This window comes from Nannospalax galili, unplaced genomic scaffold (assembly GCF_000622305.1).
Source record: "Nannospalax galili isolate Female #2095 unplaced genomic scaffold, S.galili_v1.0 scaffold14, whole genome shotgun sequence".
NCBI lineage: Eukaryota > Metazoa > Chordata > Mammalia > Rodentia > Spalacidae > Nannospalax > Nannospalax galili.
In genome coordinates, this window is record NW_008336953.1 from 3,619,809 (window position 1) to 3,634,286 (window position 14,478).

The window sequence follows — 14,478 nt, forward strand, 5'->3', positions numbered from 1 at the left end:
CATAAGGACCATGCGAGCCCTCTGCTGTCCTCCCTCCCCACCTCACTGTGCACAGTGGCTAGTGAAGTTGGGGCTGAGGTGGCAGGAGTTTGGTCGTTTGGCCTGGGGTGAGATTTCTCTTTGAAACGGGCACTTTTCACTGCCAGATCAAAGAAATGAGCTTACTGCAGGAAAGCAGCCATGGAAGGGGTTATTTGGTTGCCATTGTTGTCTTCCCTTTGAAAGGGAAGATGAAGAAGCACTCTGCTCGCAGAGCTGAAGTCATCAGGTATTGCTCTTGGGAGGGAAATGAAGCTGGGAATGGACCAGGGAATCACAGCATGACTTGATTCTCGTAAGCCCCATGACAGCATCTAAACCTCCAGGGTCCTTGGCAGGGACCTCTCCTGCCAGGACTGGCCCTCCCTTGCTGTACCTGACACTGCCCCACGTGAGACTCCTCTCACGTGGTAAGCTCATTCCCTGCAGCAGTGCTGTGGGTAAGGAATTCCCATGTGCCTCCTAAAAGGGATTCTGAGGTCTTGGCTTTGAGATTTGCCAAGCATGAACTTTTGAAGGGGCACTACACACCCCTCAGGGTCTTGGAAAAGAGAGAACAAGTCTTGATCCTGTTGCACACAGGGCCTCGTTTAAACCAATATGTTGTATGACGTAAAATCCTTGGTGTGTGTCCTACCCATTCATTCTACAGCATAATCTAAATCCCTGGCAGTAACACAAGGCTGGGGCATAAAGGAATCATTGACAGAATTTAGCCACAAATGCGGATGCATTCAAACCAGGGCTCAGGATTCAAACATGGTTAATGCTGTGTGGTCACATGACTTTTCCCAAATCGTGGATCAGTGTTTACAGCTTCAAGCAAAGCAAACTCAGCTCTCCCTGGTTTTATATTCCTGGAAACTTGGTTGCTTAAATGTAAAGTGGATTTGGCCTCGAGGCGTGGGTAATTATAGTTTTCACTTTCATAAATGTCCAGGAGAGCACCAAGTCCTGCTAGGTGGGACCCATTCTTGAGCAGGGGTCTAGCATCCCTGACCCACACCCACCACTAAATGCCAGTTTTGGCCCCACAGATCCTCCAAATCGCCCCCATGAGCCAGTCCTGCCCCTTCTACCCTCAGGTGCTCTTTATTAAGCCTATAGCCACATGTGCACTTGTCCTCTGTATGTGGAAGAGCAAGCCTTTAGAGATGGAATCCCAGCCCCTAAGCATTTGTCAGAGGGAGGGGCTAGGAAGCCTCAGGAAGCTGAGTGCAAAGGGCTGGTGCTCTGGGTGTGGCATGGGCATAGTCATTTGGAACCAAGCTAGTCCCTGCCACCAGCACCAGGCTGAGGAAGGAATAAAACATGGAAATAGCAAGATAGACCCTAGAAACAGCAGAGCCCAAGAAAGTCTGATGTTGCAATAAAACTTGAAGCTAAGTTTATGGCACTGCTCTCCCAGAAGGCTATGAAATGGTTCCTGCCTGACTTCTCACCACTCAGGTACTCAGAAGAGGTAAGGAGGGACAGCAGAGCTGGGAACCACCGTCTCCTACAAGGAAAGCTGCAGACCCAGAGGCAGTGAAATACAATTGTTGCTAAAATTAAGGGTGACTGCTGTCACACCGCAGATTCCTACAGGAAGGACATGGCTCAGTCACCACCTCAGGGTAGCTGTGCCCTGCCTCACAACTTTCCAACTGTGTTACTTTATTTATTCAGAAATAGGGTCTCCCTCTGTAGCTCAGGCTGGCCTCAAATTCATCTCTTCTTACCTCCTATGATTACAGGTGTGTGCCATCATGCCCCACCCAACTTTATGAAATGAGAATTTATGGACACCATGTTATCATCCTCTTAGTATCATTACATGATATCTGTTCTAGTTTGCTTTCCTGTTGTGATAAACATCATGACCAAAAGCAACTTAGGGGAGGAAAGGATTTATTTCAGTTTACATTTCATGTAACAGTTTATCACTGCAGGAAGTCAGGGCAGGAACTCCCTGAGAACTCCACAGAGCAATAATAAAACATCTCTGAGCATCCCAGGGTAACATTTCAAGGTATTTACCCAATAAGTAAAACAAAGGGAACTTCAAATGGCTTAATTTTTCTTATAGTTACAAAAATGTATAGCTGGGCCTGGAGAGATGGCTCAGCGGTTAAGAGCACTGCCTGCTCTTGCAGAGGATCCAGGTTCAGTTCCCAGCACCCATATGGTATCTAACAGCCATCCATAACTCCAGTTCCAGGGGATCCAGCGCCCTCTTCTGGCCTCCGTGGGCACTAGTCATGTGTGTGGTGCACTTATATACATGCAGACAACACACTCATACACATAAAATAAAAGATTTTTAAAATTCACATCCACCCAGCCTACGCAGCCATAGCCCTGAATGAAGGCGTGAGGCAGGTGGCATTCTTCACTCAGGTTACCCTCCTACTTGGGAGGGGAGTGAAACAATAAATTAAGGCACAGGAAACAAAGGTTCTCTCCAAGACTTTCAGGCCTTCCGCCACAGAGCAACTCTTGATTAAAGGGTCAGTAGTGGAATCCTAAGGGTCGGAGGGCAGCGGTGGGGTGGAAGCCCCTGGAACTCAGCTCCTTCATGAGCAAGAACTGTACATTTTGCTCTGCTCACCAAAAACTTGTGGCTCTTTGATTTGTGCCTGTGGAATTTTGGAAGTTTCTCTGCTACCACAGGGAAGAAGCTGTGGATACCTCAGTAGAATGTGTGCCACAGGGACTGGAGATATGGCTCAATGGTACAGCACTTGCCTACCATGTTCAAAGCCCTGGCTTGGAGCCCCAATACCACACATACAGTCCACAAAGATAGTGATGCAATTTATCAAGTTCTGGTGGGCAAGCATGAGCAATGGCAATAGTTTGTACGGTTTTGGGGTTAGTCAGGGGAGACCTCTGACTAAATAACAACTTGGGTAGGTAACCTATCACTGGGCTTTTTACTTGGCAACTTAAAGCTTCTGGGAGTAGTCATTATTCCCCATTTAGGGTAACTCCAATTAAACATGTGCACGTATATATTTAGGAAGCTTATAAAGTAGTAAGCTTTCACACAGCTTTTTCAACACCCTCAGTGTTGGCTATCCCCATCCTCTTCTACCTACCCTCCCATCCCTCTCCTTACCAGACATATATCTTAAATTCCCAAGTAACTAAATTTTACTCAGATAATACCAACAGAATGTTTCCATTTACTTTTGTGTTCTTAGCATTTCATAAAAGAATAGTTATTTCTAAATTTTTTAAGTTCTAAAAATTCAAGACAAAACCTAGATCCAGTAGAGCAAGCCCATCTGTCAAACTGTAATGTCATCAAAAGGTGCTAGAGTGTGTGCTTGGTACCTGACCTGGGTAGAGAGTTCAGATTTGTTGTTCCTAACTACATAAATTTGAACAAATGACTGACTCTTTCCCCTGAGTTTCCTTACCTATGAGGTAAGAGCTAGAGGTAGCTACACATGACAGAAACCAGAAGTAGTAGTGACAGAAGCAAGAGAGACATCTATTCCCTTCTCAGGTGCAAACATCTGAGAGGCAGGAACAGTTGTGGTGGCAGCCCATGGTGCCATGAACTCGGAGTCTACTCTACAAGGCTCCCATTCTGAGGTTACCTTCAGGCTCAAGAGAGAGGCCTATGTGACCCGCTTTTCCAGACACCAACTGGATGTTGCCCTTCCTGTGACTAGCATGTGAGGACTTAATCATGTGGCCACATCTAGCTGAAGGCATTACTCAGGTTAGTATTGTTTATCTGAATAAAGTCAAGTCACTAGAAGCTTTTAGATGTTATGTTACTTAGAAATAAGATTTTCTAAAATGATGGAAATTACTGGAAGTATATCAAGAAAGTTGAAAACATACAAAACAGAAAACTAAAATGGCTTAAACACTATTTTTCTTCTTTAAGTGGCAAAAGGAAATAAACAGAACTCTGTGCCACAATCTGTCTCACTGGCCACTGTGAGTACTCAAAGGGCTGATGCACATCAAACAAACACTGTGTATTCTCACCTGGTGTTAGCTGCTATCACAGAACAGGGAGTGCTGGAGACAGGCAGTTTAGCTTAGGAAATGTATGCATCAAAAACAAATGCCCTTGGGCTGGAGAGCTGGCTCAGCAGTAAAGAGTACTGGCTGCTCTTGGCTAACAACCATGCATAACTCCAGTTGCAGGGTATCCGACACCCTCTTCTGACCACTTTGGCATTGGTGACATGGGTGCACTTACATACATGCAGGCAATACACACATACACATAAGATAAAAATAGTAAACAAAATAACAAACAAAAACCTACGCCCTTTTCAACTGTCTTTCCTATTCTTTGCTTAGAAATGGGGTTTAGGGCTATGTAGAAAAGCCAAATGGTTGCCCTCTCCCTATTCAAGGAGATTTCATTCAAGTAGAGAAAGAGTGAGGTTAGTGCTTTGCAGATTAAGACAGAGATTGCAGTACTGACAGCTAGGTGGCACAGGCCAGTGGCACCAGGCGAACTGGAAACACTCATGCCCTCTCCAGGTAGTTGCCATCCCGTGGCTGGCCTGTGGATGCCTGAGACTAGAGCTGCCACGACTTCCAATTTTAAAGACGTTTGGATTTCTTGTAATGCAACATCTCTCTATTCACCCTGAGCACTGTCTTCCTATGGCCACAGGCCAACAATTAGTCTGCTAAGTCCACATGAGATGAAGATAAGGAGGCATGGGGTGGGCTAGAAAAAGCAATCCGTGGCAGCTGGAGGCATGATTGTAAAACATTAGGAGGCAAGGTACGGTACAGAGGGACAGAAACAAGGGCAGAGACGACCCAGGCTGAGCTGGAGGAGGTTCTCAGCTTGCAGCCCAAGGAAGGAAGGAAATATCAGGCTTTATGCCTTAAGAGTTTTGTTTGTATGGTGTCTGTTAATTGAAAGATTACTATTTTTCAATATTTAAAAAAGTATACTATAAATAGAGCATTAATTAAATTTTTTTTTTTTTAAATAGCCGAGCATGGTGGTGCACACCTTTAATCCCAGCACTTGGGAGGCAGAGGCAGGCGGACCTTTGTGAGTTTGAGGCCACTCTGGTCTACATAGCGGGTTCCAGGACAGCTGGGGCTACAGGGAGACCCTGTCTCAAAAAAAAAAAAAAAAAAAAAAAAAAACCCCAAAAAACAGAAAAACAGAATGCCACTGAGCTGGTTGTGTTGGCACATATGTGTAAGCCCAGCACTCAGAAATGAAGGCAGAGGATCAGGAGTTCAAAGTTGTCCTCCGCTACACAGCAAGTTGGATACCAGCCTGGGCTATGTGAGACCCTGTCTAGAAACCAAAAACAAGAGGTTACAGAAATGGCTCAGCAGTTAAAAGCGCATACTGCACTTCCAGAGGACCCGAGTTTGGTTCTCAGCACCCACAGAAGGTGGTTCACAAGCACCTGTAACTCCAGATTCAGGTCATTACTCCGTGGGCACCTGCACTCATGTACATATACACACACAATTAAAAATAATAAAGTAAAACCTTCAAAAACCAAACAAAGTCACATTTCTGTTTTTGAGGCTGGCTTACATGAAGAAATCTGACTTGAGTGTTTTTGCTCTTACCCAGCACCTACACTAACCCCATGAGGAATCTGCAAGCACAAAGGAGATTATTTTTCTCATCTCTGCATGACTAAGGATAAATCCATCTTTACCTAAATATCTTCCAATGGTGGGGCTGGGAAATGCCTGCCAATCAAAAATCAACCATGAAGGGCCACTAGCGTCTGAGACTAAAGCCCTGATTCCTCTCATTATATTCTATTAGTAAAGAGTCCCTTGAGCCTAGGTATGGAAAATGGGGAAGGGAATAATTGGATATTTCTTCTGTTAAGAATTCATGAGAAATTTAGACTATAAAAATGTCAACATACCACAAAGAAAACTTACATAGTATAGACTTCTTCAAGTCATCTTGGCCAAAATGAAGAAATAATGAACAAGTTACAGATGTATGGCTGTTTGAACAGGAGGGATATTTGGAGGAAGCAACGATATTTAGTCTAAAAAAAAAAAAAAAACAATGCTTATAGCCAAAGATAATAGTTTCTTGGTAATGAAAAGCCAAAATTAGCCACAAAAGACTGAAATATTAACATCATTTGCCCCATAGCAGCTCTGGATACATTTAATTATTGATGCACATTTTGGTTTTCAATGTAAAGATTGCTTAAAAATTATTTCCTGCATGACTCTGGGCTGCTTTTGAACCTCATGCTGACTTCCCAAGTCACAGCATAAATGTTCGTGAAATGCTCATTCAAATCCCCCTCCCTGTTGGTCTCCGAAGGCAGCCTTTGAGTATTCTCAAACACAGGAAAGGACAGGCATAATTTGGGTATTTGGACTATGTATACGATGACAAACAGCAATAAAGATAAAACTGTAAGTCCATTGTTCTGATTTGTGTCAGTAGAAACTGGGCATGTACCTTATGAGAAAGTGGATCTCCATCAGGAAGAGTTAGTAAAGATGTCAGATTAAAGAATCAGATGAATGGGGGCTGGAGAGATGGCTCAGTGGTTAAGAGCACTGGCTGCTCTTGCAGGGAACCCAGGTTCAGTTCTCAGCACCCACATGGTGGCTAACAACTGTCCATAATTCCAGATCCAGGGGATCCCATGCTCTCTTCTGACCTCTATGGGCACTGCATGACATGGGTACACTTACACACATGCAGGCAATACACTCACACACCTAAAATAAAAATAATAAAATATTTTTAAAAGAATCAGACCAACTAGAACTAAGTTATGGCAATTGTGGGATCCAAAATACGATAATAACTGTACAGATTGTAACCAAGAGATGGGAATTATCATTTCCCTCAGTGTTCAACAGGAGGAAACTCATCTATTTTATAAGTGGCAGAGTCTAGATTTGAAGCCAGGCAGTCTGGTTCTAGCATGCATGGTAAGATTAGTGTTTGATGTTTTATAGACACTAAAAGAGTCTAAAACATGATGCTCAAAGTTAAGGTCATTTTGAAAGTGTGACTTCTAGAGAAGGGCAAGTGAAATTTGAAACCTATTGAACAAATTAAACTGTGAATTAGACATGGCTAAAAGTAAAATGGTGAACTGGAAAGTAACTCTGAAGAACTCAGCCAGAATGCAGCACAGGAAAAACAATGAGACGTAAACTATGAACAATACAATGTGGAGGATGAGCCAGGCATGGTCCCCACGCCTTTAATCCCAGCACTCAGAAGGCAGAGGCAGGCAGATCTCTGTGAGTTCAAGGCCAGCCTGGTCTTCATAGTGAGTTCCAAGACAGCTGGAGTACAGAGAGATCCTGTCTCAAAAAGACCAAAAAAAAAAAAAAAAAAGAATGTGGAGGGTGGAGGGAGCTCATGGAAAACATTCTAAGAAGGGTTCCCAAAAGAGATGATAGAGCAAGGTGTGTGTGCGCATCAATACTAGAAAGTAAATCTGATAAGATGCCAAACTTCAGTTTATAAAGCCACATAAATTCTAAGCAGGATAATAAAATGAAATCTATACACATTGTATTAAAACCTCAGAACAACAAAGAGACAATCCTAAAATGATCTGAGAATTTTAAAAGTAAGTTACTTACACAGATTCCTGATTCAGTGTTAACACCACAGTCAAGAGAATGGATTGTATAATTCCTCTGCAACACAGAGGAATGCCACATAGTACATAGTGATAGTTGAATTAAGAATTCTTTACTAGCCAGCAGTTGAGCAAGGGCTAACACCCAAAACAACTCTTGACCCCAAGGAGTAGCAGGGCAGAGTTTATAAAGCTTAAAACCACAATTACATCATGCCAGGGGCAATGTCAATAACCATAGTTACATCAGATCACCATAGTTACAACAGATCAGGGGCAGGTCAGTTAACAGAGGTTTTCAGTTAAATAAAAGTTTCTAAGTTTTGGATAGGAAAAAAACAAGTTTCTCAGAGTTGCAGAAGTAAAGGGCTCCATTTTGTGTAGCTGGAAGAGGACATGCTACCTGGATAGTTAGTTGTAGGTTTTTCAGTACTGTAGAAACAATGTACCTCCTGAAATACAGGTACAGCCTTCATAGGACTGGTTCTGCCTGGCTGGGATTGGTTAGCAGGCATGTGAGCAGGAGGTGGGAGCTGGATAGAAACGTCAGCTAGAATACAATGGAGTCCAGTTGGGATTTCAGGTTGGGATCTCCAAATATTGAAGGGAAAATACTGCTGTCAGCTTATAACGGAGTGTCCAGCAACACAATCTTCCAAGAGTTAAAAGCAAAAATAATCTCATTCAAAGATAAATAATAGCTAAGGATATTTACCACCAATGATTTTCACTAAAGGAACCTTCAAAAGATGCCATTCAGGAACCATGAAAAAATGACATGTTGGCCCGAATTACAAGGAGCAGTGACAGTGGAAATGGTAAACATGCCAGTGAAAAACAATAATAAAATTCTGTAAGATGTTAGTATAAAGTTGGGGCAGCTGGCATGAACAGACACTTTATTTTTGTGTTGCTTGAGAGGAAGGCAGAACGAAAATTGTCCTTTTTTTTAGCACAAGTATCATATTCCTTTTGATTTTTTAAAATATATTTTTATTGAGGTTTTGTAATTTCATGCAACAGTTCTTAATCAAATTTAGACCCCCTCCCCCAACCATGCCTCCCCCATTCCCGCACCAAGCCTCATGTGTTTTGCCATGCGTTTTAAGTCTTATTCATTCAGACATTTGTATCTAAATGTCCTTCAGTGTAAACACATCCACTGGAGGCTGGTCAGCTCATCTAATGATTGTATGTAAGTCCTACTCTTCCTCACCCAGCAGCAATCAGTCTCGAATAGTTCTCAGTCTAGTGCCGGCCTGCAACCCATTTCTCTCCTCCAATTTGGGCTCTTGTTTGAGTTGACATGGGTCCTGTGCTTGATGCCACTATTGATACATGTTCACATGTGCAAGCTTCCAGTGCCCTGGAAGCCTCTGCTTCCCTGTGCTCACAAACAAGCCCTGGCTCCTATAATCTTTCCACCCCTTCTTCTGCAATAGTCCCTGAGCAGTGGGTGGGTGAGGTTCCATATAGGAGTACTATCATACACTCTACAGTCTCTTATTCGTTAAAACTTGGCCAGTTGTGGCCTTCTGTGTGCATCGAACTCTGTTGTGTAAGGAAGCTTTACTGGTGAGAGTTGAGGGATATGTTAGTTTTCTCTCTACCTCGTATTCTGCTATGTTCCATGAGCCATAGTTGTAGAGGTTCAACTGTAGATCTGTCACCTAGTACTGAGCATCTCTCAAACATATGTTCTCTGTGTCTGACCAGGTGTGCAGTTCTGCAGTATCCTCCATCTGTTGCAAAAAGAAGGTTCTTTAATGAGTGCTGTACAGCATGCTTGTCTGCAAATAGAAGGATTGATATTTAGCACATAGTAAGAAGTTTCTTTTGTCTTGAGATATGGAAGAGATAGGGTTTTCTCTAGGCTCTATGTCCTCCCCTGCCATGTGTATTTGACTGAGTTTACAGTGCCACCCATGAGTTCCTTCCCATTGACAGGGCTTTAAGTCCAATTAGACAGCTGTTGATTGCCCTGCAGATAACAGCACCACTACTGCACCAATAGAGGTAGTTTGCCATGCTGGTTGTTATGGTTATTATACTTTAGGGTTGGGTTGGAAGGTTGACTGCTCCTCTCCCTTGGGAGTTTGCATATCATCATCTACCGCCATGATAGCCAAACTTCAGTTAGAAGGCTTCCAGCTCAGTTCCTGCTCCATTGTTTCAAGTCTCTTCTGTCTGGCACTGTGTTCCTTGCCAAGCAGCTCCCAGGTATACATATGCATTAATGTTCAGATACCATGTGTGCATTTCTCATAGGGTTTCAAGGGCATCATTTTTCCCTCTAGCCCCCTAATATTCACTCATCTCTACTCTTTTATTCTCCCATACAGCCTCCCTTCTCCCTCCCTCCCTAGTCACAGTGCCCCCATTATCCCCACCCTCCCCCCAATACTACCCAACTCCCACCGTCCTCCCTCTCCTGACTTCCTTTTTGGACACAGTGTCTCCCTGTAGCCACAGCTCACCTGGAACTCAATATATAGCCCAGGCTGGCCTTGATCTCATAGAGATTTGTCTGCCTCTTCCTCCTGAGTGCTGGGATTAAAGGTGTGCACCACCACACCTGGTTTTATTTTTAACTTTAAAAAAATTTATATATTATTTTGATTTTATGTGTATTTGTGTATTGCCTGCATGTATGTGAGTGCACCCATGTCGTGCAATGCCGTGGAGGTCAGAAGAGGGCTTCAGATTCCCCTGGAACTGGAGTTAAGGATGGTTCGTAGCTGACATGTGGGTGCTGGGAATCAAACCCGGGTCCTCTGCAAGAGCAGTCGGTGCTCTTAACCCCTAAGCCATCTCTCCAGCCCCTATTTTTAATTATTTGTGTGCCTGTGTACATATGACTGCAGGTGCCCATGGAGGCATCAGATCCCCTAGAGCTGGAGTTATAGGGCAGTTGGGAGCTGCCTGTGAACTGCTGAGAATCAGCCAATGTCCTCTCCAAGAGCAATAAATGTTAACTGTGGAGCCATCTCTCCAGCCCTGCATACTATACATTCTAGCATATCCACTGAAAGGGCAGAAAGAGGAGGGATGGAAAGGGAAAATATCAACCCAAATTAAAATAAAGATGACAAGGAAAAATTTAAAAAACAGCCAGTGGATAGATGATGGGAACAAATCAGAAAGTACAATCAATGAGAAAAAAACTAATCAAGGAAGTTGAAAGAGATACTCTGTCAGACTAATTAAAACAAAACAAAAACAGACATAAGGGTGTGCATCTAGTTATAGACAATAGAGATAAAGAAAGGTTCAAGATTAAAGGATGAGGGGTGGGAGAGGTGGCTCAGCAGTTAAGGGCACTGGCTGCTCTTACAGAGGACCAGGGTTTGAATCGCAGCACCCATGTGGTGCCTAACAACTGCCCATAACTCCAGTTCCAGGATACACAGACCAAGCTGACCTTGAACTCATAGGTATTCCTGCCTCTGCTTCTGGGTGCTGGGATTAAAGGAATTACCACTATGTCTGGCTATTTTGTTTTGGTTCCTCGTGGCAGGAATGAGAAGTTCCAAGCCTCCCATTGGTTGCCTGAAAATGGATTATGCATTCAGTTAGGAGCCACATAATGACGTTTTGGTTAATCATGGGTTATGTACATAACAGTTACGAGTAAGGCTACAATGGAGCTTAAAAACACCTTATTCCCTAGAAACACCACAACCATCATAATGTGGTAGAACACCTTGCGTTTGTGGTGGGGATGGTATAAACAAACCTGTGAATCAGGGATGTAAAAGACTTTCAGTATGTGATTGAGAACTAAGATTCTGCTTTATTTGGTCTATCATTATTTTGGCATGTACTACTACTTACCAAAAGTTACCGTGAAACGTTATGCTGGCACCGTGCTCCACCAGCCTCATCCATCTCATGTTTATTGCACAGAGAAGCATGTTGCATGCCTGAATTACAGAAAAGGTAAAACCAGCTTACTTGAGAAAAGCCGGTCTTCTGGCCAGAGGAGTGCCTTTAGAGAACCATTGTTCTGAGATTAGGGAATATTTCAATGTTGAGTTGTGCTGTAGGTGCTCTTTTACACCTGTAATAAGCACACGTCAGAGGCTTTGGTGTGACAAGTATCAGGATTTTCATACAAGAACAACCTGATGTGCCACATATTTTAAAATTTCCTCCCAGAAATTCTTGTATATTAAAAAAATGAGGAACAGACCACCAGAGAGTACCGAGTTCTGGCCTCCCTCTGGCAGAGGGCCTGAGAATGCAGGGGACTGCCTGAGAGCACTCAGATTCTGCCTCTACATGGTGGTGGGTTTCCCATAATAGCACCATACCTATTCCCCTTCCTGGGATTTCGTGAGGCCCCAGAGCAGATCTGGCTTTGGTAGGCTAAGGCTGAGATCCTAGCAGACAGCCTGAGCAGGTGGGTTTCAACTTCCATTGCTGAGATCAGTGGCTCTGATCTCAGCAGACCACCAGAGAGTGCTGAGTTCTGGCCTCCCTTTGCCCCCCCCCCCGGCAGAGGGCCTGAGAACACAGGGGACTACCTGAGAGCCCCTGGATCCTACCTCCATGTGGTGAAGGAAGCCTGAGTGTACCTGACCTGAATTGGGCTTCTGTGGGTACCCCTGAATAGCTCATCTGAAGCCATCGGTTCCCTCCAAAATAAAACCCAAGAGAACATGAACCCTGTACCAACCAGCTTTACATAACCAATAAGGAAAGGACCTAGGCACCTCAATAATACAAACAGAAGCAAACTTCAACTTCATTCTCATATCAGAATCATAAACAACAAAAGAAATTCACATGCCAAAATCACAAGGAAAGAATAATAAAATGGAAAGTCAAAACACTATGTCCCCACCAAACTCCACCAATCCTGTAGAAGAGTTCTACAAGGAAAACCCCCTAGAGATAACCCAGGACACTGAATTTAAAAGAACAATCATAAGCACGATCAAGGAATTCAAAGAATTTAAAGAACACATGAACAAACAAATGACTAAAAGAAGATAGGGATACATTTCTGAATGAATTCTCAAAAGAGATAGAAAACACTGAAGAAAACTCAGGCAGAAATGAAGAAGGAAGTGCAAAACTCAATAAGCCAACTTGAAACAACAGGGGAAAGCCTCACTGCTAGGATGAACGAAATGGAAAACAGGATATCAACACTGGAGGATAAAGGTGAAGAAATGGATCACTCAGGCAAAGATTATGGAAAATTTTTAAAAACACAGGAACGGAATATGCAGGAGATGTGGGACACCATGAAAAGACCAAATCTACAGATCATAGGAATAGAGGAAAGAGAAGAATTTCAGGTTAATGCTGTTGAACAGATCTTAAACAGGATTGTAGAAGAGAATTTCTGAAAATTAATGAAAGACATCCCCATACAAATGAAGGAAGCACATAGAACACCAAATAGACAGGATCAGAAAAGAAACTCCCCATGGTATAATCATAGCAAAAACACTAAATATGCAGAACAAAGAGAGAATACTGAAATCAACAAAAGAAAAGCAAGTCACATACAAAGGAAAGCCCATCAGAATTACAGCTGATGTATAAATGCAAACTATGAAAGCCAGAAGAGCCTGGACCAAGGTATTTCCAGTTCTACATGACAATAGCTGCCAGCCCAGAATACTTTACACAGCAAAAATGTCTATTATAGTTCAAGGGGAAAGAAAAATCTTCCATGACACGAATAGCCTAAAAGAATGCATGTCCACAAAACCAGCCTTTCAGAGAATACTTGAAGCAATATAGAGAGCAGAGAAACAACTATACCCCAGGGGCAATGAAAGAAAATGAATAAAGGTATAATTAAGGAAACAGAAAATTAGACAGAAAACACAAACAGCAATCAAAATGATGGCAACCAATATACATCTTTCAGTATAACCTTAAATATCAATGAACTGAACTCCCTAGTCAAAAGATACAGGATAAGTGAATGGATTAAGAAACAAAATCCATCTCTTTGCTCTCTGTAAGAAACCCATCTCACCTTCAAGGACAGTTACTACCTTAAGGTAAAAGGATGGAAAAGAATATTCCAAGCAAATGGCACTAAGAAACAAGCAGGGGTTGCAATTCTAATATTTGACAAAATAGACTTCAAAGTAATCAGAAGAGATAAGGAGGGTCACTTCATTCTGACAAAAGGAACAGTTAACCAAGAAGATATTACAATTCTTCACATATATGCACCAAACTCTGGTGCACCCAAATTCATAAAAACAACACTACAGGACTTTAAGACACAGATTAACCCTAACTCAGTAATAGTAGGGGACTTCAATACCCCACTGTCTCCATTAGACAGGTCAGTTGGACAAAGAATAAACAGAGAGACATTTGAATTAAACGATATTGTACATCAAATGGACCTAACAGACATCTTTCTTCTCAGCACCCCATGGAACTTTTTCAAAAATTGACCATTTACTGGGCCACAAAACAAACCTCAACAAATACAAAAAAATTGAAATAATTCCATGCATTCTATCAGCCCACAATGCAATAAAGCTCAAAATAAACACTGGACAAAGCCCTAGTCACCACATGAGCTCGTGGCGATTGAACAACACACTGCTAAACAACGAGTGGGTCAAAGGAGAAATTAAGAAAGAAATAAAAGAATTCCTGGAATTCAATGAAAAGGACAATACAGCACAACACAACCTCTGGAACATGTTAAAAGCAGTCCTAGGAGGGAAGTTTATAGCTCTAAGTGCCTATATTAAAAAATTAGAAAGAGCCCAAGTAAATGACTTAACATTGCAACTCAAGACACTTGCAAAGCAACAACAACTGAAACCCAAATCCAACAGACAAGAAGCAATAACAAAAATCAGAGCAGAAATGAATG